This window comes from Pinus tabuliformis, chromosome 2_2 (genome assembly GCF_031772625.1).
Source record: "Pinus tabuliformis cultivar Carrire ecotype Pingquan chromosome 2_2, CPIR1, whole genome shotgun sequence".
Taxonomy (NCBI): Eukaryota; Viridiplantae; Streptophyta; class Pinopsida; order Pinales; family Pinaceae; genus Pinus; species Pinus tabuliformis.
The window spans coordinates 70,386,096-70,411,939 of record NC_142300.1 but is presented as its reverse complement, the minus strand read 5'-3'; the positions used below and the strand labels follow the sequence as shown (position 1 = coordinate 70,411,939).

At 36.5% G+C, this 25,844-nt stretch overlaps 1 pseudogene; it reads right to left on the bottom strand.

Moving 5' to 3' along the window:
- Positions 1–3,294: 3,294 nt before the first annotated feature.
- On the bottom strand, positions 3,295–25,633 carry LOC149191495 (mannan endo-1,4-beta-mannosidase 1-like; annotated as a pseudogene).
- Positions 25,634–25,844: the final 211 nt, after the last annotated feature.

The following is a 25,844-nucleotide window of genomic DNA, read 5'->3' as shown; positions in this document are numbered from 1 at the left end:
AATTGAGATTGTAGAACATAGTAGTTGTTAATAACATGCAGAAATAGAAGTCTGTGTGAGTTACACTTTGGATTGACTTTGAAAATGGTCAATGGGTTGCTAGTTTAACTCCGGTTGGAAAGTTAAATTATTTAATTGACGTTGTAAGCTACCCATTTAGACTCACCCAAGCTACAATGAGAACATCAATGTTTAATGAGCATGGGGTTATATTTGAGCTCTAGGGTGAGAGCCCTACACTTCAAAATTAAACTCAGTTGAATTCGTAATTATTACCGCTTAGAGTGCCAAAAAAATGGAGTTTAGTATGTCCTGATAAAATATGTTGGTGTGTGATCGTTCTTCTCTAGGGAGGAAGATGTGAATTGTGAAATGTTATTCTTCATGGGAAACTTTTTCTTGGAGGGTAAGTAAGATAGGCTAGAAAAGGTTTTGCTTGTTGATGGATATTAATATGCATATTTTAGTGAAAATGTGGCAGTTTCATTGAAGCAAAACTTACAATTTTAAATCTCTACTCTCAAGATTGGTTGGTTGCAACGATGCCAAATCTCAGGTCTTTAGACGGTTTCCAAAATTCTACAAACAGATCTAGTTTGTTGAATATTATAAATCCATCTTCTAGATGCTTCTCTATCCAACTCTTCAGAAATGAAATCTGGGTCTCCTCATCTGATCCAGCAATACTCTTGTTTCTCTTCTATATCCACTAGCACAGATTCATATTAAACCTGGATATTTAATGGGGGCGAAAGGTTTCAAATACGTCTTTGTGTTAATTGATACAATTGGGAATGGCGCTTACTAACATAATTCCATATAAACCTGGATCTGTGATATGCACTAAAGGGATTCCAATCTCTCTTGGCACCCCTCTATAGCCATTGAAATCGACACTTCTTATCATAGATCCATATTAAACCAAGTTCTTTAATGTGCAAAGAGGTTTCAAATCCATTTTAGTGCCAATCTGTAGCAATCAAGATTGAGAACTATTAGTTAGATAGAGCACACTTGTTTCTCTATGATATGTCAAATCCTTTCTATAGATCAAATAAATATGGATTTCTTAATTCATTATAAGTAAAACTCTATTTTTATGCTTCTTTCTTGTTTATTCCTCCCTTTGTGAAACTTTTCAACCCACGACTAGCTGCCAAATGGCTAAAAATAGTTGCCATTGACTGAAAATCAAAATTAAAAACACACTCAAGTCTAAATCAAGATAACAAATCACCAAACCTTCTCATTTTACCAAATATGTTGTATGCTTTAGAGTTCTACATAAAATATATGAATTGGGCTTGTGGGTTGGGTAAGAAACTTTATTTGGTGTGAGTTTTAGAAACATGCATAAATTGAAGACTTTTGCATTGCTTCTTCTTCTAAATTGAGATTATAGAATAGAGCAGTTGTTAATAACATGGAGAAAGAGAATTTTGTGTGAGTTACACTTTGGATTGTCTTTGAAAATGATCAATGGGTTCCTATTTTACTTCCATTTGGAAATTCAAATTATTTAATTGACATTGTAAGTTTCCCATGTAGACTTACCCAAAATACGTGAGAACATTGGTGTTTAATGAGCATGGAGTTATGCTTGAGTTCTAGGCTGAGAGCCCTACCACTTCAATATTAAATTCAGTTGACTTCATAATTATTACCACATAGAGTGCCAAAAAATTGGAGTTTAGTATGTCCTCATAAAATATGCTGGTGTGGGATTTCTCTTCTCTAGAGAGGAAGATGCGAATTGTGAAATTCTATTCTTCATGGACAATTTTTTCTTGCATGGTAAGTAAGATTGACTAGAAAAGGTTTGGCTCGTTGATGGATATTAATATGCATCTTTTAGTGAAATTTTGATGGTGTCGTTGAAGCAAACTAACAATTTTAAATCTCTACTCTCAAGATTGGTTGGTTGAAGCGATGTCAAATCCTGGGTCTTTAGAGGATTTGCCAAAAGCTACAAAAAAAGCTAGTTTCTTCAATATTCTACTTCGATCTTCTAGATGGTTCTCTATCACCCTCTTCACAAATGAAATCTGGGTCTCCTCATTTGATCCAACACTACTCTTGTTTCTCTGGTATATCCACTAACACAGATTCATATTAAACCTTGACCTTTAATGGGGGTGAAAGGTTTCAAATACCTATTTGTGCTAATTGATACAATTGGGAATGGCACTTATTAGCACAATTCCATATAAACATGGATCTCTAATCTGCACTGAAGGGATTCCAATCTCTCTTGGTGTCCGCCTATAGCAATTGAAATCGACACTTCTTATTAGAAATATAGATTAAACTTAGTGCTTTAATGTACCAAGAGGTTTCAAATCCCTTTCAGTACGAATCTATAGCAATGGAGATTGAGAACTATTTCTTATATAGAGCACACTTGTTTCTCTGTGATATGTCAAGTCCTTTATGTAGGTTAGATAAATATGGATTGCTTAATTCATTATAAGTAAAACTCTACTTTGATGCTTCTTTCTTGTTTATTCCTCCCTTTGTGAAACTTTTACACCCATGGCTAGCTTCCAAATGACTCGAAATAACTACCATTCACTGAAAATCAAAATTAAAAACACACTCAAGTCTAAATCAAGATAAAAAATCATTCAACTTTATCATTTTACCAAAGATGTTGTATGATTTAGAGTTCTATGTAAAATCTATGAATTGGGCTTTTGGGCTAGGTAAGAAACTTTGTTTGGTTTGAATTTTAAAGACGTGCAGAAATTGAAGACTTTTTTGTTGCGTCTTTTTCTAAATTGAGATTGTAGTATAAACTAGTTCTTAATAACATGGAGAAAGAGAATTCTGTGTGAGTTACACTTTGGATTGTCTTTGAAAATGGTCAATGAGTTCCTAGTTTACTTCTGTTTGGAAATTCAAATTATTCAATTGATGTTGTAAGCTGCCCATGCAGACTTACCCAAGCTACAGTGAGAACATCAATGTTTAATGAGCATGTAGTTATGTTGGAGCTCTAGGCTGAGAGCCCTACCACTTCAAAATTAAATTCAGTTTACTTCATAATTATTACTACTTAGAGTGCCAAAAAATTGGAGTTTAGTATGTCCTGATAAAATATGTTGGTGTGGGAGTGCTCTTCTCTAGGGAGGAAGATGTGAATTGTGAAATTCTATTCTTCATGCAAAAATTTTCTTGCATGGTAAGTAAGATAGAATAGAAAAGTTTTGGCTCATTGATGGATATTAATATGGATCTTTTAGTGAAAATTTGGTGGTGTCGTTGAAGCAAACTAACAATTTTAAATCTCTACTCTTAAGATTGGTTGGTTGCAACAATGACGAATCCTGGGTCTTTAGAGGATTTCCCAAACTCTACAAACAGAACTAGTTACTTCAATATTTTGCTTCCATCTCCTAGATGGTTCTCTATCCAACTCTTCACAAATGAAATTTGGGTCTTCTCATCTGATCCAACAAGCCTTTAAAGTTGAAATCACAGTTTAATAAATTAGTTGCAAACTCTACATCATCCAATTGAATGCATATATATGTGAGGAAATAGATAGAGATTTACCAAATGTTAGGATAGGAATGAATAGTTGCAAAATCAAGTCCTGGGATTTGGTTATTGGAGATGAAATTTGTCTCTACAGAGAAACTTGGATTGATCTCTTTCTTGGACTCTCCATAAAACCCCTCCAAACCATCTTCTAGAAGATGGTTATGATCAATAGATTTGACATGGCCAGCCATCTCCTCTATCCATCCATGTTTGATCATCACAACCAAGGATCAAACTACTATTTTTACTAATAACAGATACACACAATCATTATCAGAATTATTATTTACTATGAAGGGTGATTATTTATATAACCCACCAAACTATGAATCTAGAAGAGCTATTAACCGTAACAGTGATGTTCAACCATCGAAATAAGATCTTAAATGACACCACTTTGGATTGAATCTCGGATTACAATTGTTTTCCACTTTCTACTTTCTATTCAAAGACAAAAGTTGTTATCTCACCTGGATGGTCCTCCCCAAAGGATCACTTTGACAATGAGGTTCATTCATGAGCTCCCAATCAAATATTGTAGGGTCATCCTTGTAGGCCACTCTAGTAATGTTGTTCACTCTAGTCAATACAGTTTGCAGGAAAACACATTTATGAACACATATTTGATTAGTTTTTTTTGTATCTATTATATGCAAATTGGTCTCTTTACATATAACGAAACAGAGAAAGACAATTATATGCTTTGTTACCTTAACATGGTTCTTATAGTAGCCTTTAACAGTAGGATTGGTGAAGAAATCATCCTTAGAGTTGAGATTTTGTCCAACATTTCGAGCCCATTGTACATATCGAGCCTTTCCTTCATACTTCTTGGCTTCAGAGACCACAAATTCTAATGCTTTCATCACAAAATAGAGAAACTAAAACATGCACAAGATTCAGAAATACAAGCAATGCCAGCACATTCAGACACCCGAGAAACAAAAATTACATGGTGGGATTGAACAATTGACATATTGCAAGGTGCTCATGCACAAACCTAAAAGACTTTTTCATCATACACACCAGGAGAAGTCTAGAATGCCTTGTACTGGCCGTCATCAAAGGCCCAAGTTCTGGAAACATTAAGCCCATGAGCTGTAGCTTGCTCAAAAGCAGAGGTAACCTTATTTCTCTGTGTTGAATCTATTGCCACAGTCATTAACCAGTATTAGTTGAACCCATTCACAAACAAAGGATACCTGTTGATAGAAAAATGGGTGCCCTCTATCTTCACAAACCCACTTCCTCTCACTGCAGCTGGATGAAGAAAACAGAGAAAGAACAAAAAGGAAGAAGCCCAAAAACATATATGCCTACCACCACTCATTTTGATAAAACTAACTCCACAAATAGATTCCAAAATTTAAAATCTCAATCTACTCAAGGAGACTCTATTCACTGCACATCTCTAAACACTAAAATGTTATGACAGTCAAACAGGAACAAAGAGGGATATATAGGGTTAAAGATTCGAGAAATCAGTGGCACAATGGCATGTGAAATTGATAATGGTGTAGAGATGATGGACGAGGGCCCAGAAACTATCTGATAATGGCAGAACAAACTACTCGAATGCTCACATGGGAATGTGACTTTATGCAGAATGGCAAAACATATTGCAATGTGTGAGGATGAATTGGCATAGGGAATGAAGAATAACTTAGGCTAGTCAATGCTGAGCTGGTTAGGAGTTATTCTTGTGTCTTTGATGAAGTTTTATGATGCAATGTTAATTTCAAGTCAAAGGGTTTGTATCATACAGTCAATCCAATTTTATGTATGACCTGAATGATGTCAATTTTTTATTAATCTTGTTTATGTAAAAGATTTGTGGAACATCTCTTAATCAATCTCTTAATCAATGTCGAAGATTAGATTTCCTTATTTCAAGCTTGCATTTTAGCATTTTTGTATACATACTGGAGCAAGTCACCAGTGTTAATGTGAAGGTTTCATAAGTGGGATATTCACCTTCGGTGCATTAGCTAAATTCTGCTATGCTATGAGTGAATTGGATACAATAACTCACAAACTCTTTGGAAATACACACTCTTTCATCATTATGTGTGTTTCTTTATAGATCCCCACATACTGTAGAATTGTAAGGTCCTTGATGCCTGAGAGGAAAGTAGACATCTATGTAGATGCCATCTTAAGAGTTTTAATGTTGTGAGTTTCTGGTTTTTGTGTAACCTGGTGTACATGCGTTTTTATTTTTCATATCCAACTTTTTGACCTATTCAAATATATTTTTTCATATATATGGATCAGAACATATTTTCCCTCTATGCAGGCTTTGTTGTTTGATATTTGTTTTGACCTATTCAATTATATTTTATCGATCTCTAATTTCAATCTTCTTCCCCAATCTGAAATCAGAGTGCTAGTATATATATAATTAATTCTATTATGGTCTAATTCCGAACGGTAATAAATACCAGGACTTATTAATATTTGATTAACTACGACTCTGTAAATCCCATTTACTACAAATGTTCCATGGGAATTCATTAAAGGAATATTTCCGAGAAATACAGTTTGTTTCTGTATCTTCATACTATTCCTCCGGATCGATCTTGCTGGTACATATAATTCAGAGTAATATGTAAGGGACTGATATACAACATCTCTCTCTTTGATGAAAGGTTCTGCTAATTCATATTCATTACCAAAAAGCCTGAATTCAATTTCTTTATCTATATCCTCAATTTTTGGAAAATTATGAAGTTCTTCCATTAAGCTCTGATCGATAAAACGACAAAATCCTTCAAATTGTATCTTACCAAATTCAGGGATTGTAAACGCTCCCTCATTTTCATCTAATCACATTGGAAGTTTCCCATCTGTAGAAAAATCTATTAAATTATTCTTGATTGATCTATATGGATCAATCCGACAAAAAAGATTCAGATGTATATTCAGTCTTCACTATATCCCATGAAATTCTACCCATATCCAGATATACTTCCAATTAAAAAAAAAGGATAAGGAAGAGGTACTTTGATACTTTCTTCCAACCACGTGAAATGGAGCTATGAACGAATGAATCAAACCATTCTTAAATGTTAATCTCACTTAGAAAATTTCCTAATGAAAATAGTCAGATCGAAAGAAAGACGGAGAACAAATTAGATCCATTTCTTTTATGGTTGACTTTAGCATACATCTCATACTATACTTAAAGGACGGACGAATGACTTGAAAGGACAAAAGATTCGATCTGTCCATGGGATTATATATATATATATATATATATATATATATATATATATATAGATATAGATATAGATATAGATATAGATATAGATATAGATATATATCTATATATATATCTATATCTATATCTATATCTATATATATACATATATATATATATATATATATATATATATAATATATATATATATATATGGACTAGAACATATTTTCACTCTATGCAGGCTCTACTCTTCCTACTCTTCGAGATTTGTTCTAAATACTAGATCCCAAACTTTAACCATTTTTACATCTTATTTAGATTTTCTCATTCTCATATGATGATTGTTTCTTAATTTATACCTTAAGGCATTTCCTTTGCAACATTTGGCGCAAACGTTAATTATACTAATTTATATTCAATCCATTATCTTATTTCATAGTATTTATTTTCTTGAAACCAACCCTATTAATTTATAAATAAATTAAATAAAAATCTTCCATCAAGATTACCCGAAGGAGAGCGGTCAATCGCCTAGATGCAATAAAAATATGAATTACAATAATCAATAGATACACAAGTGTACCACTTAAATCACGAGGATAATGACTCCGAAATTTAAGTAAAATTTGTTTATATATATATATATATATATATATAATTTTTAAATAATTCTTTTAAATTTAAATTATAATTCTGCAAGATATATATATATATATAGGTTAAAAGAATTATTATTAAATTTAATATATTAATTATATAAAATTAAAATTAAAAATATTATGTAAATATGAAATTGTTGGGTTAAATTCTTTTAATCAACCTTTACATGCATTTAAATTGTTAATTTCTTGACTATTAAAACAAAAAAAAAATTAAAATATAATTTACTATCTTATATAACATAAAATAGTTATTGATAAAATATAATATAATATCACTTTTATTTTAAAATTAATATATTTATTTAAAAAGATAAAATTTTAAAATAATTTATTTCTCCAAAATGAATTTATGAAAATTTAGAAATCTTAATGATCAAAACTTTCACATAAAACCCAAAACATACATTAAAATCGAAGGAAAGAGATTTAATCCTTCTTTCTAGTCATTGCTATTATTGTAATGTAACCACATCGTAACACCAAAATTCAATCATCGAAACTAAGCAGTTTCAAAAACAAACATACAATCCTCATTTTTTAATAATAAACGACATACCATATTATTCATATAGAGAAAAATTAATATTATTGAGGCTTTGGATGTTTAATATACCACTAATAATAATAATAACAATAAATATTTATTTTTTAAAATATTTAAATTGATTTAAAAGGAATTTTTTTTACTTAAAATTATAAATTAAAAAAAAAAAAATTATGGTAATTTTTTTTGATGGGTATTAAATGACAAAGTGGAGACCCAAATTTAAGGTGTACATGACCAACCCACACACCATTAATAAGTAGACGCATGTAAAGAAAGCTTGATGTTATGCTGGGTGAGCGAATGTTCTAGAGATTTTTTTGATCATAAGATAATTGGGCTAGTTAATTCTAACCATTTGTTTGGATGACAGGTGAAGGATTGACGAGAAAGGAGAATTGTGGTTACAGAGGAGTGGGGAGGGTAAGCTGATAGGCTTCACCCATTCCTTAGTTAGTGGGTGCATAAGAAGAATCTTGATAGGAAGAAATACAGAGTTGTGTGAACCCCTAAGATGGTGCAGTATGCGACATGGGATCCTGGGGAAAATTTTAAGAACTGCCCCTAAATTTATATGTATAATAAATGGGTGAATCTCCATGGTATATAGGAAAAATGGAAGGCGATTTTATCAATAATATAATATGTATATATAATTTTTTGGCCAATCTCTCACTAGGCATGGCAAATATTTTACTCAATTATAAAATCTTGTAAGATCTTGGTATTACCATGGGTCAATACCATGGGTTATCATAATTCTGGAGCTTAAAAATTACTATTAGTAATTTATAAAAATTAATAAAATTAATAGTTGATTTTTATTTTAACCAAGCTAAAATGTTTAACATACATTAAATTACAACATCCATTTTTACTCTTGATCCACCCTCGAGAGGGATCAAATATTTTTTCACTCTATGCTAGTTTGCATATCACGATATTTGATACCTCTCGGGGGGTTAGTAGATCCAGAGTAATTTTTACTCTTGATCCACCCCCGAGAGGGATCAAATATTTTTTCACTCTATGCTAGTTTGCATATCATGATATTTGATACCTCTCGGGGGTTAGTAGATCCAGAGTAAAGATGGATCTATGCTGGTTTAATTCCCCCATTTAAATAGCCTACATTCCAGGTGAATACCATGGGTCAATACCATGTGCCATTTTGGTGAATACCATGGTTCAATACCAGGTGCCCTTTTGGTGAATACCATAAGTCAATACCATGTGCCATTTTTATTTTTATTAATACTAATATTAGGGTTAATAATGTTTTTTTGCATGGTATTAATAACAATCTAGTCCATGGTATTTGTCCCGTAATATTTTGCCCATAGGGTTCACTTAAATATAACACATTTTTTTAGTGTTCGTAAATATAAGGTGACTTATGGAGTAAATATAAAAAAAATGTTTTATTTGTTTACCATACCTCTCATTTATTTATATTTTTATTAATTTACCATACCTCTTTTACAAATATGGTATTTGGCCCATAGGATTCACTTAAATAAAACCTCTTTCTTGAGCCTTGATAAATAGAATGAGGGTTATGGACTAAATATAAAAAGAGGTTTTATTTATTTACCATACGTCTAGTTTATTTATATTTTTATTTATTTACCATACTTTTTGAGTAAGTATAAAATGATGTTTTATTTATTTGCCATACCTCCACTTTACTTATATTTTTATTTGTTTACGCCCTTGCATATATATAAGCTGACTTATGGAGTAAATAAAAAAAATGTTTTATTTATTTACCATACCTCTCATTTATTTATATTTTTATTAATTTACCATACCTCTTTTATAAATATGGTATTTGGCCCATAGGATTCACTTAAATAAAACCTATTCTTGAAAATGGGCGAATGGATTCACTTAAATAAAATCTATTCTTGAAAATTAGCGAATGGAAGGTTGTAAATCCTAATTTCAAGGGCTAAATTTACCCTTTTTACCCTCTCCCTTAAAATAAGGTTGGCTATTTGAGGTGATTTGTAAAAATGTACTATGATACAAAATATTCGCCCACTAAAAATTTAAAACCCCCTAATTTCGCCAAAGGGCGAACATTCGCCCCTAAAATTTTCTATGATCACATCGATCTTTGGTGAGTGAAGCAATCATCAAAAAGGCTAGAGAGAGGGTGGTTAGAGTCTTCAGGTCCTCATTCATCTTGCATCAAGGGGAATTATGCCATTCATTCTCATTGGTCTTCTTGTATTGTTTAATCTCTATTGTTTTCAAGTCGCAGTGGTCTTTGTCTTGTTTGGGGCTTGAGAAACGTTGGAAGGACGTCGAAGGGGTCTTTGTAGGTTTTTTCCCCATACAAAAATTTCCTGCATATGAATTCTAAAACAGAGAAAAATAAATAATGCGAGAGCATAACAAATAAAACACATATACACAGAGATTTCCCTTGGATCCTAAAACCGGAACTACCATCTTGATTTTTCATTATATTCCATTAAATATTATAATACATATTTATACATGCCGAAGCATCCAATACCATGGACTAAAAACCATCGCATCCAATACCATGGACCGAAAACCATCGCGTCCAAAAAACATGTGCGAAAATCATGCACAAAACCATAGGTGGGTCTACCCAACCTAACATAGGTTCCAAAACCAAAATTTTCCACGGAACTACCCCGGACCCCATAAAGTGGGGTTACGGGTACACCACAAACCCCCTGTGACCCCCCCCCCCCCCCTTCCCCCATTACACAATCGGCACAACGAATGGGGGCTCCGCCCCCCATCTAACCCCCCAGTTAAGTACATGGGCTAGTCATGGAAAGAATATAACACAACCCAACATTCTCTCACTTGCTGTTTTCTTTCCACAGGGTGCCACAAGGCAACTTAGTCATTTTTCCAGCCCTGAAACACCCATTGTCTCTCTACACTAAGAGAACTTCTGAGAGTTCACATATTTTGTCAATGCATCTATAGTATTCTTCAAAGTGACCACCTTTACTAGGAACACATTTCTCTCTTCTATCATATCCCTCACAAAGTGATACTAAACATCAATGTGCTTTGTCTTTGAATGATATGTCGGGTTCTTTTCCAAGAAAATTGCTCTTTGGCTATCACAGTCTATCCTTACAGCTCCCTGTACTAACCCCATACTTGAACACAATCTCTGCAGCCAAACTGCTTCCTTGCATGCATGAGTGGTTGTCATCTATTCTGCCTCTATAGCTGATAGTGCCACTACAAATTTTTTCTTACTCATCTAACTCACTGCACCTCCAAATAGGTTAAACACATACCCACTTGTAGATCTTCTCTGATCCATATCTCCAGCTCAGCCTGCATCAACAAAGCCACGAATAGCCAAAATTCTATCCAATCCTAATCTTCCTTTGTAGCACAAACCATAAGAGCTAGATACCGATAATGCTACTTCACTGTTGTCCAATGCTACTTCCCTAGTTTTGACATAAACCTGCTCAATACTCCCACTGCATGTGCAATGTTTGGTCTAGTACAAACCATTGCATACCTCAAGATTTCTGACTGCACTTGCATATGCAAGATGGGACATGTCCTCTTCCTCTTCTTATGTCTTGGGACACTATTTAGCAGATAACCTCACACCTATAGGAATAGGAACCTTAACCGGTTTACTATCCTACATATTAAACCTCTGCAATATTGTCTCGACATACTTCTCTAGTTTAACCAGAGCTTACTCTTTGTTGGATCTATTTTAATTTCCATGCCCAAAATATAGTTTTTAGAACCAAGATCTTTCATGTTGAATTTGGAGGACAATTGGGTCTTCAAATCCTGGATAATTTCTTTGTCATTTCCAACTAGCCACATATCATCCACATACAAGACCAGATAAATAACACGGTCAAAAATTAATTTGAAATACACACAGTCATCAGCTTTGCTTCTCCAGAAGCCAAGTCCCCATATAAATGTATCAAATTTCTGATACCACATCCTTGGTGACTGTTTTAACCCATATAGAGACTTTTTTAACTTGCACACCAATTCTTTCTTACCTTTCACCACAATGCCTTCAGGTTGCTTCATGTATATTTCCTCTTCCAGTTCCCTGTGAAGAAATTATGTCTTCACATCCATATGTTCTACCTCAAAATCAAAAGGAGCAACAACAGATAAAAGTAATCTAATAGAAGTTACCTTGGCAACAGGAGAAAAAATATCACCAAAATTAATTCCCGACACCTGGGAATAACCTTTTACTACCAACCGAGCTTTGTATTTCTCCACCATTCCTTCTGCATTTGTCTTCTTCTTCAACACCCATTCGCTACCAATGGGTTTCCTTCCAACCGACAACTCCACTAGATCCCAAGCCTCATTTTTGTGCAAAGGTGCCATTTCATCAACCATGGCCTCTTTCCAGAGTTTTCCATCCTCTGAATCTACTCCTTCCTTTACAATTCTAGGATCAATGTCAGTAATAGATAAAACAAAAATTTAAACAGAAAGTAGATGGACTATACCTTTTTCACTGCCTTCTTTCTCAAACTGATATTCTCACACCCAGAGTTTATGGCTCTTCATCTTCTAATTCATCCTCTACTGTAGAGTCTGATTCTTCCTCCTTAAGCTCAAACTTTATGTTTTCATGTTCCTTTGGTTGGAATTCATGTTTAATAACAACTTTTACCTCTCTGAACACCACATCTCGGTTGTACATAGCCTTCCGTGTGACTGGGTTCCAAAGCTTATAACCCTTTAAACCATCCTTATACCCAATAAAGATACACTTTTTAGATTTACTATCCAACTTGGTTTGTTTCTCCTTTTGAACATGTACATATGCATCAGATCCAAATACCCTCAGATGTGAAAGAGAGCGTTTCTTACTAGTCCATACCTCTTGTGGAGTCTTATTCTCCAACATTGATGAAGGTGACCTATTGACCAGGTAACATGCAGTATCCACCACCTCTGCCTAGAATTCCTGTCCTAACCGGGCACCACTGAGCATGCTTCTTGCCCTTTCCATCAACGTCTTATTCATTCCTTCTACAACTCCATTTTGCTGAGGTGTATATGGAGTAGTCTTCTATCGTGCTATACCACACTTCTCACAGAATTCTTCAAATTCCTTGCTGCAAAAGTCTCCACCATTATCTATCCTTAGCACCGCTATCTTCTTCTCTGTCTTATTTTCCACGAGAGCCTTAAATTCTTTAAACTTGTTAAAGGCTTCAGATTTCTTCTTAAGGAAATATATCCATGTATTCCTTGAGAATTCATCTATAAATGAGACATAGTACAGAGACTTACCTAATGATGGAACCTTCATAGGTCTAAACACATCACTGTGCACAAGTCCTAATATCTGTTTCGCCCTCTTACTACCAGAGGAGAAACTCACCCGATTCTACTTGCCATATACACAATTTTCACAGAAATCAAAATCCAGAGAGCTATTACTCATACCTTCTACCATACCTTTACTATGAAGTATTTGAAGGACCCTCTCTTCAATATGTCTAAGCCTTTGATGCCACAACATGGTCTTCTCTCCAGGGACCACTAGATTTTTTGCTCCACTTTCAGGAACCATAGAATTGTTGCACCCATTAATAACAGTGCTACCTTGTAGCTTGTACATAGTTCCATTTCGAACTCCCCACATCACTACAAGTGCTCCCTAAACGATTTTGCAGGTATCCTTCCTGAACACTATTTTTACACCTGCATCATCCAACTTGCTTACAGAAATCTGATTTCTGGCTAATGCAGGAATATGCAGAACACTTGGAAGTCTTCTAACCCTTCCATATTGCAGCTTCAACTTTACTTCTCTGTGACCAGTGATTCTAGCCTTCCTATCATCCCCTAAGAAGACCTCACCACCATCGTATTTCTCATACTTGTAGAACCACTCTCTATGGGGAGTGAAGTGAAAGGATGCAACTGAGTTAATCAACCATGCCTCATGATCTACATGTGTACTTGAAGAAGCCACGTACACATCCCCACCTTCATCTAAGGTGGTTCTCACCTTTGCAGAAGGAGCATCATCAGATCCCTTTCCTTTATGAGGAGATTTAGATTTACAGTCCCTTTTGTAGTGCCCTTCCTTTCTACATTTCGAGCACACCACCTTTACAGGTTTTCATGGAGATTTAGATCTCCCACTTGATGAATTATTTTTGTTTATGTTCTAGGACCGTCCTTGTACAGATAAGGCATCACCATTCTGGCTCTCAATATTTTTCTGTCTCATCTCCTCCACCAGCAAGGATGGGACTGTTTCATCAAATTGCAATGCAGTTACATTTATAACTATTGCAATAACCAGACTATCCTACGACTCTGGTAGAGAACACAACAAACTGATGCACTTATCTTCATCTGAAATTTTAATATCAACAGATGATAACTGACTTACCACAGTATTAAATGCGTTCAGATGCTTTGTCACCATGTCTCCATCTTTCATCCACAGGTTATATAGCTTTTTCCGCAGGAACAATTTATTCACGAGAGACATAGATTGGTACAAAGTCCCTAACTTGTCCCACAAAAATTTCTCCATAGCTTCCCCTGATACATTCAACAATACTGAATCTGAGACACATAATCGTATTGTGCTCTTTTCTATCTGATCCAACTTCTTCCATTCTTCATCAGACACTCCCGTTGGTTTAGTACCTGGATCTACCACGATCCACTAATCTTTATCCACCAATAGATCCTCCATCTTAAGTTTCCACAACACAAAACTCTGACCAGTAAATTTCTTGATCTCTATCCTTCCACTGCTTGCCATCTTCTTTCACCACTAGAATCGATCTCGCAGATCTCCCACTGAACAGGGTCTACCACAGGCCCGAGTGAAACCCCTCAGCAACAAAGGCATCCCCTTGAAGTCAAAACAGCTCTGATACCAAATGTAGGTTTTAATCCCATACAGAAATTACCTGTATAAAAATTCTAAAACATAGAAAAATAAACAATGCAAGAGCATAACACATAAAACACATATAAACAGAGATTTCCCCTCGATCCCAAAACCAAGACTACCAGCTTGATTTTTCATTATATTCCTTTCAATGTTATAATACATATTTATACATGTTGAAGCATCCAATAACATGGACCGAAAACCATCGCATACAATACCATGGACCGAAAACTATCGCGTCCAAAAATCATGTGCAAAAATCATGCTCAAAACCATAGGTGGGTCCGCCCAACCTAACATAGGCTCCAAAGCCAAAATTTTCTGGGGCGCTACCCTGGACCCCATAAAGTGGGGTTATAGGTACACCTAAAACCCCCTATGACCCCCCATCCCACTATAAAATCAGTGCAATGAATGGGGGCTCCGCCCCCCCTCTAACCCCCCAGTTAACTATGTGGGCTAGTCGTGGAAAGAATATAACACAACCCAACAGTCTTTGTGCATAGTTGGTGGTCGGTTTGGTATTGCTCCTCCCATTCTCTTTATTTCAAGGAGGGGCTTATGTTTTCCTTGAGTGTTTAGTCATTTTTTGGGGAGTGGGGTCATCACTGCTTCCTTTTGGGAGTTTGTGAGAAAAAATTAGAGGCCTGTGGAGGGTGATGGAAAGCTTGGCGGTTAGTTCGTACAAGTCAGTGTGCTCATTATGGGGGTAATTTATTTTCATTGAATGGGAGCGGTATAAATCATCTAAAATGTAATCCCAACAATGCTAATGTAGTTGAAATAGGAGGTGGTTGGGTGAATTGGGAAGGCTTTGGAATTTCCAGTGTAAACCAGTGGTTAGGAGTGGGAAGTGATATGTTTCTTATAGTTAGTGCAGGTGGGTGGGAACCTGAAGCTTGTGGGGTAGGGGTTGGGCATTTGAAGTAGCGGACATAGAAAGTTTCTAGTGATTTAACAATGCTCCGTTAAAGAGGGAGGCCCATAAGGGGGGTCATCCATCGAGGTTAGGGTGCTACAAACCAAGCTTCTCAAGTCGATGAGGATGAAGGATTGGTGTAGCCGTAAGAGTCATCCTCGGGGTGTGTAGAGCTTCCACCACCCTTTGACTATTTGGAGGCCCAAATTCGAGTAGTGATAGTGGTAGTCGAGCAATTGGAAAGAGAAAGGTGACATGATCATAATGAAGCTATAAATTTTCCACAGAATATACAAGACAATCAACGGAAAATCTTGGATCGACAAATCTCTCTTCATAGACAAGAAAATCAACTTCAGGAGCAGCTGGATGATTCTGAAAGTAGAATGTCTCACATGGAATCACACATTCATGAAGCATATTGACGGCCTAGAGGAGGAGAACTAAAAACCAAGATTCAAGTAACATGGTTGGTTAACTATGATTTAAGGACATTTTTTTTCCGTTTGGATACTTATGGTCACTTTGGGCCCTTAATTTATTATCTCCTTGTTTTCTTTAGCTATTATCCATGTTTTTATGCTTGTACTTAAGGGCCAATAAGAGTAATGCCTTGGAGGTTTTGAAATAGTGCAAGTGGCGATCTAATCTTCTTTCAAATTAATAGAAAATGTTGAATCACACACACACACACACACACACACACACACACACACACACACACATATATATATATAGATATATATATATATATAATTTTATATCAATTATAATAAAAAATATTTAGTTTTCATTATAAATTGATCTTGGAAATTAAAAAAAAAAATAACTTCTTTAGAATAAGCAAAATAAAAAATATTTATTTATATTCAAGGGTTAATATTAAAAAGAATGATTATTTTGATTAGTTAATAGCAACAAAAAAATATTAGACTATTTGCATGGTTGATTGTCTTCAAAGTTCTTTACCTAAATTAAAAGAGTAACAATTTATCTTCCTAACCATAATATTTCTGAGCTCCATATTAATAAATATCTATATAAAAGCTCCATTTCAGAACTATTGCACCCATCAGTAACAATGCTACCTTATAGCTTGTATAGAGTTCTGATTCGGACTCCCAGCATCAATACCAATGCTCCCAGAACCATTTTGTAGATATCCTTCTTGAACATTGTTTTTAGACCTGCATCATCCAGTTTGCTTACATAAATCAGATTTCTCGCCAATTCAGGAATATGTAGAACACCCAGAAGTGTTCCAACCCTTCGAAATTGTAACCTCAACTTAACGTTTCCGTAACCAATGATTCTAGCCTTCGTATAATCCCCTAAGAATACATCACCAGCATCGTATTTCTCATACTCGCAGAAACACTCTCTATGGGGAGTGAAGTGAAAGGATGCACCTGAGTCAATAAACCATGCCTCATGATCTACATGTATACTTGATGAAGCCAGGTACACATCCCCACCTTCATCTGAGGTGGTTTTCACCTTTGCAGAAGGAGCATCATCAGATCCCTTTCCTTTATCAGGATCTTTAGGTTTACAATCCCTTTTGTAGTGCCCTTCCTTTCCGCATTTCTAGCACACCACCTTTACAGGTTTTCCTAGAGATTTAGATCTCCCTCTAGATTTAAATCTCCCACTCAATGAATTATTTTTGCTTCTATTCTGGGACCGTCCTCATACAGATAAGGCATCACCATTCTAGCTCTCTATATTTTTCCGTCTCATCTACTCCATAAGTGAGGATGAGACTATTTTATCAAATTGCAAGGTAGTTACATTGCTAACTATTGCAATAACCAGACTATCCCACGAATCTCGTAGAGAACACAACAAACTGATGTACTTATCTTCATCTCAAATTTTAATATCAATAGATGCTAACTGGCTTACCACAATATTAAATGCGTTCAGATGCTCTATCATTGAGTCTCCATCCTTCATCCACAGGTTATATAGTTTTTTTCGCAGGAACAGTTTATTCACTAGACACTTAGATCGGTACAAAGTCCCCAAGTTGTCCCACAAATCCCTAACCATAGCTTCCCCTAATACGTTCACCAATACTAAATTTGAGACACACAATCGTATTGTGCTCTTTGCCTTCCGATCCAACTTCTCCCATTCTTCATCAGACACTCTTGTTCGTTTAGTACCCGAATCTACCACGATCCACTGATCTTTATCCACCAACAGATCCTCCATCTTAAATTTCCACAACTCGAAACTCTGACCATTAAATTTCTTTATCTCTATCTTTCCACTGCTCGCCATCTTCTTTCACCACCAGAATGGATCTCACAGATCTCCCACTGAACATAGTCTACCACAGGCCAGAGCAAAACCCCTCAGCAACAAAGGCCTCCCCGTGAAGCCGAAATAGCTCTCATACCAAATGTAGGTTTTAACCCCGTATAGAAATTACCTGCATACGAATTCTAAATCACAGAAACATAAACAATGTGAAAGCATAACACGTAAAACACATATACACAGAGATTTTCCCCTCGATCCCAAAATTTAGACTACTAGCTTGATTTTTAATTATATTCATTTCAATGCTATAATACAAATTTATACATGCCGAAGCATCCAATACCATGGACCGAAAACCATCACGTCCAAAAAACATGTGCGAAAATCATGCACAAAACTATAGGTGGGTCCACCTAACCTAACATAGGGTCCAAAACCAAAATTTTTATGGGTACACCTCAAACCCCCTATGACCCCCCACCCCTTGCCACACAATCGAAACAACAAATGGGGGCTCCTCCCCCCCTCTAACCCCCCAGTTAACTACGTGGGCTAGTAGTGGAAAGAATATAACACAACCCAACAGTGTTTGTGCATAGTTGGTGCTTGGTGTGGTTTTCCTCTTCCCATTCTCTTTGTTTCTGGGAGGGGCTCGTGTCTTGCTTAAGTGCTTAGTGATTTTTGGGGGAGTGGGGTCCTCACTGTTTCTTCCAGGAGTTTGTGAGAAAAAATTGGAGGCCTATGGAGGGTGATGGCAGGCTTGGCAGTTAGTTCATACAAGCCAATGTGCTCATTATGGGGGTAATTTATTTTCGTTGAATGGGAGCGGTATAGCTCATCTAAAACGTAAGCCCAACAATGCTAATGTAGTTGAAATAGGAGGTGGTTGGGTCAATTGGGAAGGCTTTGGAATTTCCAGTGTAAACCAGTGGTTGGGAGTGGGAAATGCGATGTTTTCTATAGTCAGTGTAGGTGGGTGGGCATGTGAAGCTTGTGGGGTAGGGGTTGGAAATTTGAAGTAGGGGACATAGAAAGTTTCTGGTGATTTGAAAATGCTCTGTTAATGAGGTAGGCCCATAAGGGGCATCATCTATCGAGGTTAGGGTGCTACCAACCAAGCTTCTCAAGTCGATGAGGATGAAGGATTGGTGTAGCTATAAGAGTCATCCTCGTGGTGTGTAGAGCTTCGACCACCCTTTAACTATTCGGAGGCCCAAATTCAAGTAGTGATAGTGGTAGTTGAGAAATTGGAAAGAGAAAGGTGACATGATCATAATGAAGTTATCAATTTTCCATAGAATATACAAGAAAATCAGTGGAAAATCTTGGATCAACAAATCTGTCTTCATAGAGGAGAAAATCAACTTCACGAGCAGGTGGATGATTCTGAAAGTAGAATGTCTCACATGGAATCACACATTCATGAAGCGTATTGATGGCCTAGAGGAGGAGAACTAAAAACCAGGATTCGAGTAACATGGCTGGTTAATATTTCAGAGCTCCATATTAATAAATATCTATATAAAAGCTTAAAATTTATAATAAATTCTCCCTATATAATATTAACAAATTAAAACAATAATTTATCAAACATATTATATTAGTCCCAATGATATTGTTAACAAATTATTAAAATTATAAAAAGTAAACATCAAAGAGGAAAAAGTAAATACAATGCATGATAAATAATTAAAATTATAATAAACTATCATTAAATAAAATAAAATAAAAATATTAATTTTATTATAAATAGAAAAGAAATATATATATATATATATATATATATATATATATATATATATATATATATATATATATATATATATATATATATATATATATATATATATATATATATATAATATATATATATATATATATATAGTATAATATGAAAATAATTTATTTTTTCATTTTTTCTAAGATCGGTATGGTACAGATTTTGTCAATGGAACTACAGTATTTTTGAAAGTGTCCACCTTTACTAGCAACACCTTTTTCTCTTCTATCATATCCCTCACAAAGTGATACTAAACATCAATTTGCTTTGTCTTGGAATGATATGCAGGGTTCTTTGCCAAGAAAATTGCACTTTGGCTATCACAGTATATCCTTATAGCTCCTTGTACTAACCCCATACTTGAACACAATCTCTGCAAGAAAACTGCTTCCTTGCTTGCATGAGTGGCTGCAACGTATTCTTCCTCTGTAGTTGATAGTGCCACTACAAATTTTTTCTTACTCATCCAATTGACTACACCTCCAAAAAGGTTAGACACATACCCACTTGTCGATCTTCTTTGATCCAGATCTCCAGCCCAGTCTGCATCAACAAAGCCATAAATATCCAACATTCTATCCAATCCTCATCTTCCTTGTTAGCACAAACCATAATCACTAGTGCCACGCAAATACCGGAAAAACAGCTTCACTATTGTCCAATGCACCTTCCCTGGATTTGACGTAAACCTGCTCAATACTCCCACTGCATGTGCAATGCCTGGTCTAGTACAGACCATTGCATACAGCAAGATACCAACTGCACTTGCATATGGAACATGGGACATGTCCTCTTCCTCTTCTTGTGTCTTGGGACACTGTTCAGTAGATAACCTCACACCTAGAGGAATAGGAACCTTCACTGGTTTACTATCCTAGACATTAAACCTCTGCAATATTGTCTCGGCATACTTCCTCTGGTTTAAACAAAGCTTCCCCTTTACTCGATCTCTTTTAATTTCCATGCCCAAAATATAATTTGTAGCACCAAGATCTTTCATGTTGAATTTGGAGGACAATTGTGTCTTCAAATCCTGGATAATATCTTTGGCATTTCCAATGAGAAACATATCATCCACATACAAGACTAGATAAATAAAATGGTCACCAATTAATTTAAAATACACACAGTGATCTGCTTTGATTTTGGTGAAGCCAAGTCCCCGTATAAATGTATAAAATTTCTGATACCACATCCTTGGTGACGGTTTTAAACCATACATAGACTTCTTTAACTTGCATACCAATTCTTTTTTACGGTTCACTGCAAAGCCTTTAGGTTGCTTCTTGTATATTTCCTCTTCTAGATCCCCATGAAGAAATGTTGTCTTCACATCCATCTGTTCTACCTCAAAATAAAAAGCAGCAACAATGGATAAAAGTAATATAATAGAAGTTACCTTGGCAACAGGAGAAAAAATATCACCAAAATCAATTCCCGGCACCTGGGAATAACTTTTTTCTACCAACCAAGCTTTCTATTTCTCCACCTATCCTTATGCATTTGTCTTCTTCTTGAACACCCATTTGATGCTAATGGGTTTCCTTCCAGCTGGTAACTCCACCAAATCCCAAGCCACATTTTTGTGCAAAGATGCCATTTCATCAACCATGGCCTATTTCTCGAGTTTTCCACTTTACAGTTTTGGGATCATCATCAGTAATAGATAAAGCAAAATTCCTTTCTGGCTGCCTTCTTTCTCGAACTGATCTTCTTACACCCGGAGTTTGTGGCTCTTCATCTTCTGATTCCTCCTCTATTGTAGAGTCTGATTGTTCCTCCTTAAGCTCAAACTCTATCTTCTCAGGTTCCTTTGGTTGGACTTCATGTTTAATAACATATTTTACCTCTCTGAACACCACATCTCGACTGTACACAACCTTCCGTGTGAATAGGTTCCAAAGCTTATAACCCTTTAAACCATCCCTATACCCAACAAAAATGCACTTTTCAGATTTACTATCCAACTTGGTTCGTTTCTCCTTTGGAACATGTACATATGAATCACATCCAAATACCCTCAGATGTGAAAGAGAGGGTTTCTTACCAGTCCATACCTGTTGTAGAGTGTTATCCTGCAACGTTGATAAAGGTGTCCTATTGACCAAGTAACATGCAGTATCCACTGCCCCTGCCCAGAATTCCTGGACTAACCCGACACCACTAAGCATGCTTCTTGCCCTTTCCCTCAACGTCTTATTCATTCTTTCTGAAACTCCATTGTGCTGAGATGTATATGGAGTAGTCTTCTATCGTGCTATACCACACTTCATACATAATTCTTGAAATTCCCTGCTGCAAAACCCTCCACCATTATCTATCCTTGGTACCTTTATATTCTTCTCTGTCTTATTTTCTACGAGAGCCTTAAATTATTTAAACCCGTCAAAGGCTTCAGATTTCCTCTTAAGGAAATATATCAATGTATTCCTTGAGAATTCATCTATAAATGATACATAGTACACATACTTACCCAGTGATGGAACCTTCATAGGTCGAAACACATCACTGTGCACAAGTTCTAATATTTGTTTCACCCTCTTACTACCAGAGGAGAAACTCACCCGATTTTGCTTCCCATATACACAATTTTCAAAGAAATCAAAATCCAGAGAGCTATTACTGATACCTTCTACCATACCCTTTCCATGAACTATTCTGAGGCCCTTCTCTCCAATATGTCCAAGCCTTTGATTCCACAACATGGTCTTCTCTCCAGAGACCACTAGATTTTCTGCTGCACTTTCAGGAACCACAGAATTGGTGCACCCATCAATAACAGTGCTACCTTACAGCTTGTACAGAGTTCCAATTCGAACTCCCCACATCAATACCAGTTCTCCCTAAACCATTCTGTAGATATCCTTGTTGAACACTGTTTTTACACCTGATTCATCCATCTTGCTTACATAAATCAGATTTCTGGCCAATGCAGGAATATTTAGAACACCCAGAAGTGTTCTAACCTTTCCACATTGCAACTCAACTTTAATTTTCCATGACCAATGATTCTAGCCTTCCTATCATCCCTTAAGAAGAAATTAACACCATCGTATTTCTCATACTCAAAGAACCACTCTCTATGGCGAGTGAAGTGAAAGGATGCACCTGAGTCAATCAACCATGCCTCATGATCTGCATGTGTACTTGAGGAAGCCAAGTACACATCCCCACCTTCATCTAAGGTGGTTTTCACCTCTGTAGAAGAAGCATCATCATATTACTTTCCTTTATCAGGAGCTTTACATTTACAATCCCTTTTGTAGTGCCCTTGCTTTCTGCATTTCTAGCACACCACATTTACAGGTTTCCCTGGAGATTTAGATCTCCCTCTAGATTTAGATCTCCCACTCAATGAATAATGTTTGTTTCTATTCTGGGACCGTCCTCGTATAAATAAGGCATCACCATTCTGGCTCTCCATATTTTTTTGTCTCATCTCCTCCGTCAGCAAGGATGAGACTATTTCATCAAATTGCAAGGCAGTTGCATTGCTAACTCCTGCAATAACCAGACTATGCCACGAATCTGGTAGAGAACACAACACACTGATGTACTTATCTTCATCTGCAATTTTAATATCAACAAATGCTAACTGACTTACCATAGTATTAAATGCATTCAGATGCTTTGTTACCGACTCTCCATCTTTCATCCACAGGTTATATAGCTTTTCTCGCAGGAACAGTTTATTCACCAGAGACATAGATTGGTACAAAGTCCCTAACTTGTCCCACAAGGCCTTCACCATAGCTTCCCCTGATACATTCAGCAATACTGAATTTGAGACACACAATCATATTGTGCTCTTTGTCTTCCGATCCAACTTCTTCCATTCTTCATCAGACACTCTTGATTGTTTATTACCCGGATCTACCACGATCCAGCGATCTTTATCCACCAATAGATCCTCTATTTTAAATTTCCACAACTCAAAACTCTGACCATTAAATTTCTCAATCTCTATCTTTACACTGCTCACCATCTTCTTTCATCACCAGAATCACACAAATTTCCCATTGAACACAGCCTACCACAGGCCCGAGAAAAACCACTCAACAACAAAGGCACCCCCTTGAAGCCAAAATATCTCTGATGCCGAAGCATCCAATACCATGGACCGAAATCCATCACATCCAATACCATGGACCGAAAGCCATCACATCCATACCATGGACTGAAAACCATCGCATCCAAAAAACATGTGCAAAAATCATGCACAAAACTATAGGTGGGTCCACACAACCTAACATAGGGTCCAAAACCAAAACTTTTACAGGTACACCTCAAACCCATGTGACCCGCCCCCCCGGTGCTACACAATCAATGCAACAAATGGGGGCTCGTCCCCCCCTCTAACTCCCCAGTTAACTACATGGGCTACTTGTGGAAGGAATATAACACAACCCAATAGTCTTTTTGCATAGTTGGTGGTTGGTGTGGTTTTCTTCCTCCCATTCTCTTTATTTATGGTAGGGGCTTGTGTTTTCCTTGAGTGTGTAGCAATTTTTGGGGGAGTGGGGTCCTCATTGTTTCTTCGAAGAGTTTGTGAGAAAAAATTGGAGGCCTGTGGAGGGTGATGGTAGGCGTGGTGGTTAGTTAATACAAGCCAATGTGCTCATTATGGGGGTAGTTTATTTTCGTTGAATGGGAGCGGTATAGCTCATCTAAAACATAAGCCCAACAATGCTAATGTAGTTGAAATAGGAGGTGGTTGGGTCAATTGGGAAGGCTTTGGAATTTCCAGTGTAAACTAGTGGTTGGGAGTAGGAAATGAAATGTTTTCTATAGTCAGTGCAGGTGGGTGGGCATGTGAAGCTTGTGGGGTAGGGGTTGGGCATTTGAGGTAGGGGACATAGAAAGTTTTTGGTGATTTGAAAATGCTCTGTTAAAGAGGGAGGCCCATAAGGGGGGTCATCCATCGAGGTTAGGGTGATACCAACCAAGCTTCTCAAGTCGATGAGGATGAAGGATTGGTGCATCCGTAAGAGTCATCCTTGGGGTGAGTAGAGATTCCACCACCCTTTGACTATTTGGAGGCCCAAATTCGAGTAGTGATAGTGGTAGTTGAGCAATTGCAAAGAGAAAGGTGACATGATCATAATGAAGTTATGAATTTTCCACAGAATATACATGACAATCAATGGAAAATCTTGGATCAACAAATCTCTCTTCATAGAGGACAAAATCAACTTGAGGAGCAGGTGGATGGTTCTGAAAGTAGAATGTCTCACACGGAATCATACATTCATGAAGCATATTGACGGCCTAGAGGAGGAGAACTAAAAACTAGGATTTGGGTAACATGGTTGGTTAACTATGATTTAAGGACATTTTTTTCTTTTTTGATGTTTTTGGTCACTTTGGGCCCTTAATTTATTGTCCCCTTGTTTTGTTTAGCTATCATCCATGTTTTATGTTTATACATGAGGGCCAATAAGAGTAATTCCTTGCAGGTTTATGAAATAGTGCAAGTGGCGATGTAATCTTCTTTCAAATTAATAGAAAATGTTAAATCACATATATGTATAATTATAACCGGATGCGGGTGAAATCCAAGACCATTAATGACCACCAAACAGACCGCCAGCACTAGGACCGTCTAGACGGTGGGTAGCGCTCTACTCCTAGCTCACCTAAGACAAAACCTAGCCAGCCTGCACGCAACATTAAATGGCCCCTCAAGCCGAGATCCTGACGTATTTGGAAATAATATGGAGCCTCTCGAACCCCTTGTTTATCCTCCTTCCCACAGCATCGGTCCGCCTCAGGCTGGAAATTCATGCAGCAGAACTGCCACAGGGAGCCGATGTTAGCTTCTTTGCTGTATTGACCTTAGAGATCGACACCATTACTCCCATTCTAAGCATTTCCCTTTGAATCCTACTTAGGAGCCCGCTGTACAAAACTTGTTCTCCTTCCCGACCCCTTGTCCAGCTGAATTGCCCGCCAACCATACTGATATGGTCTATCACCAGATGAGGAGTCGCAGAGG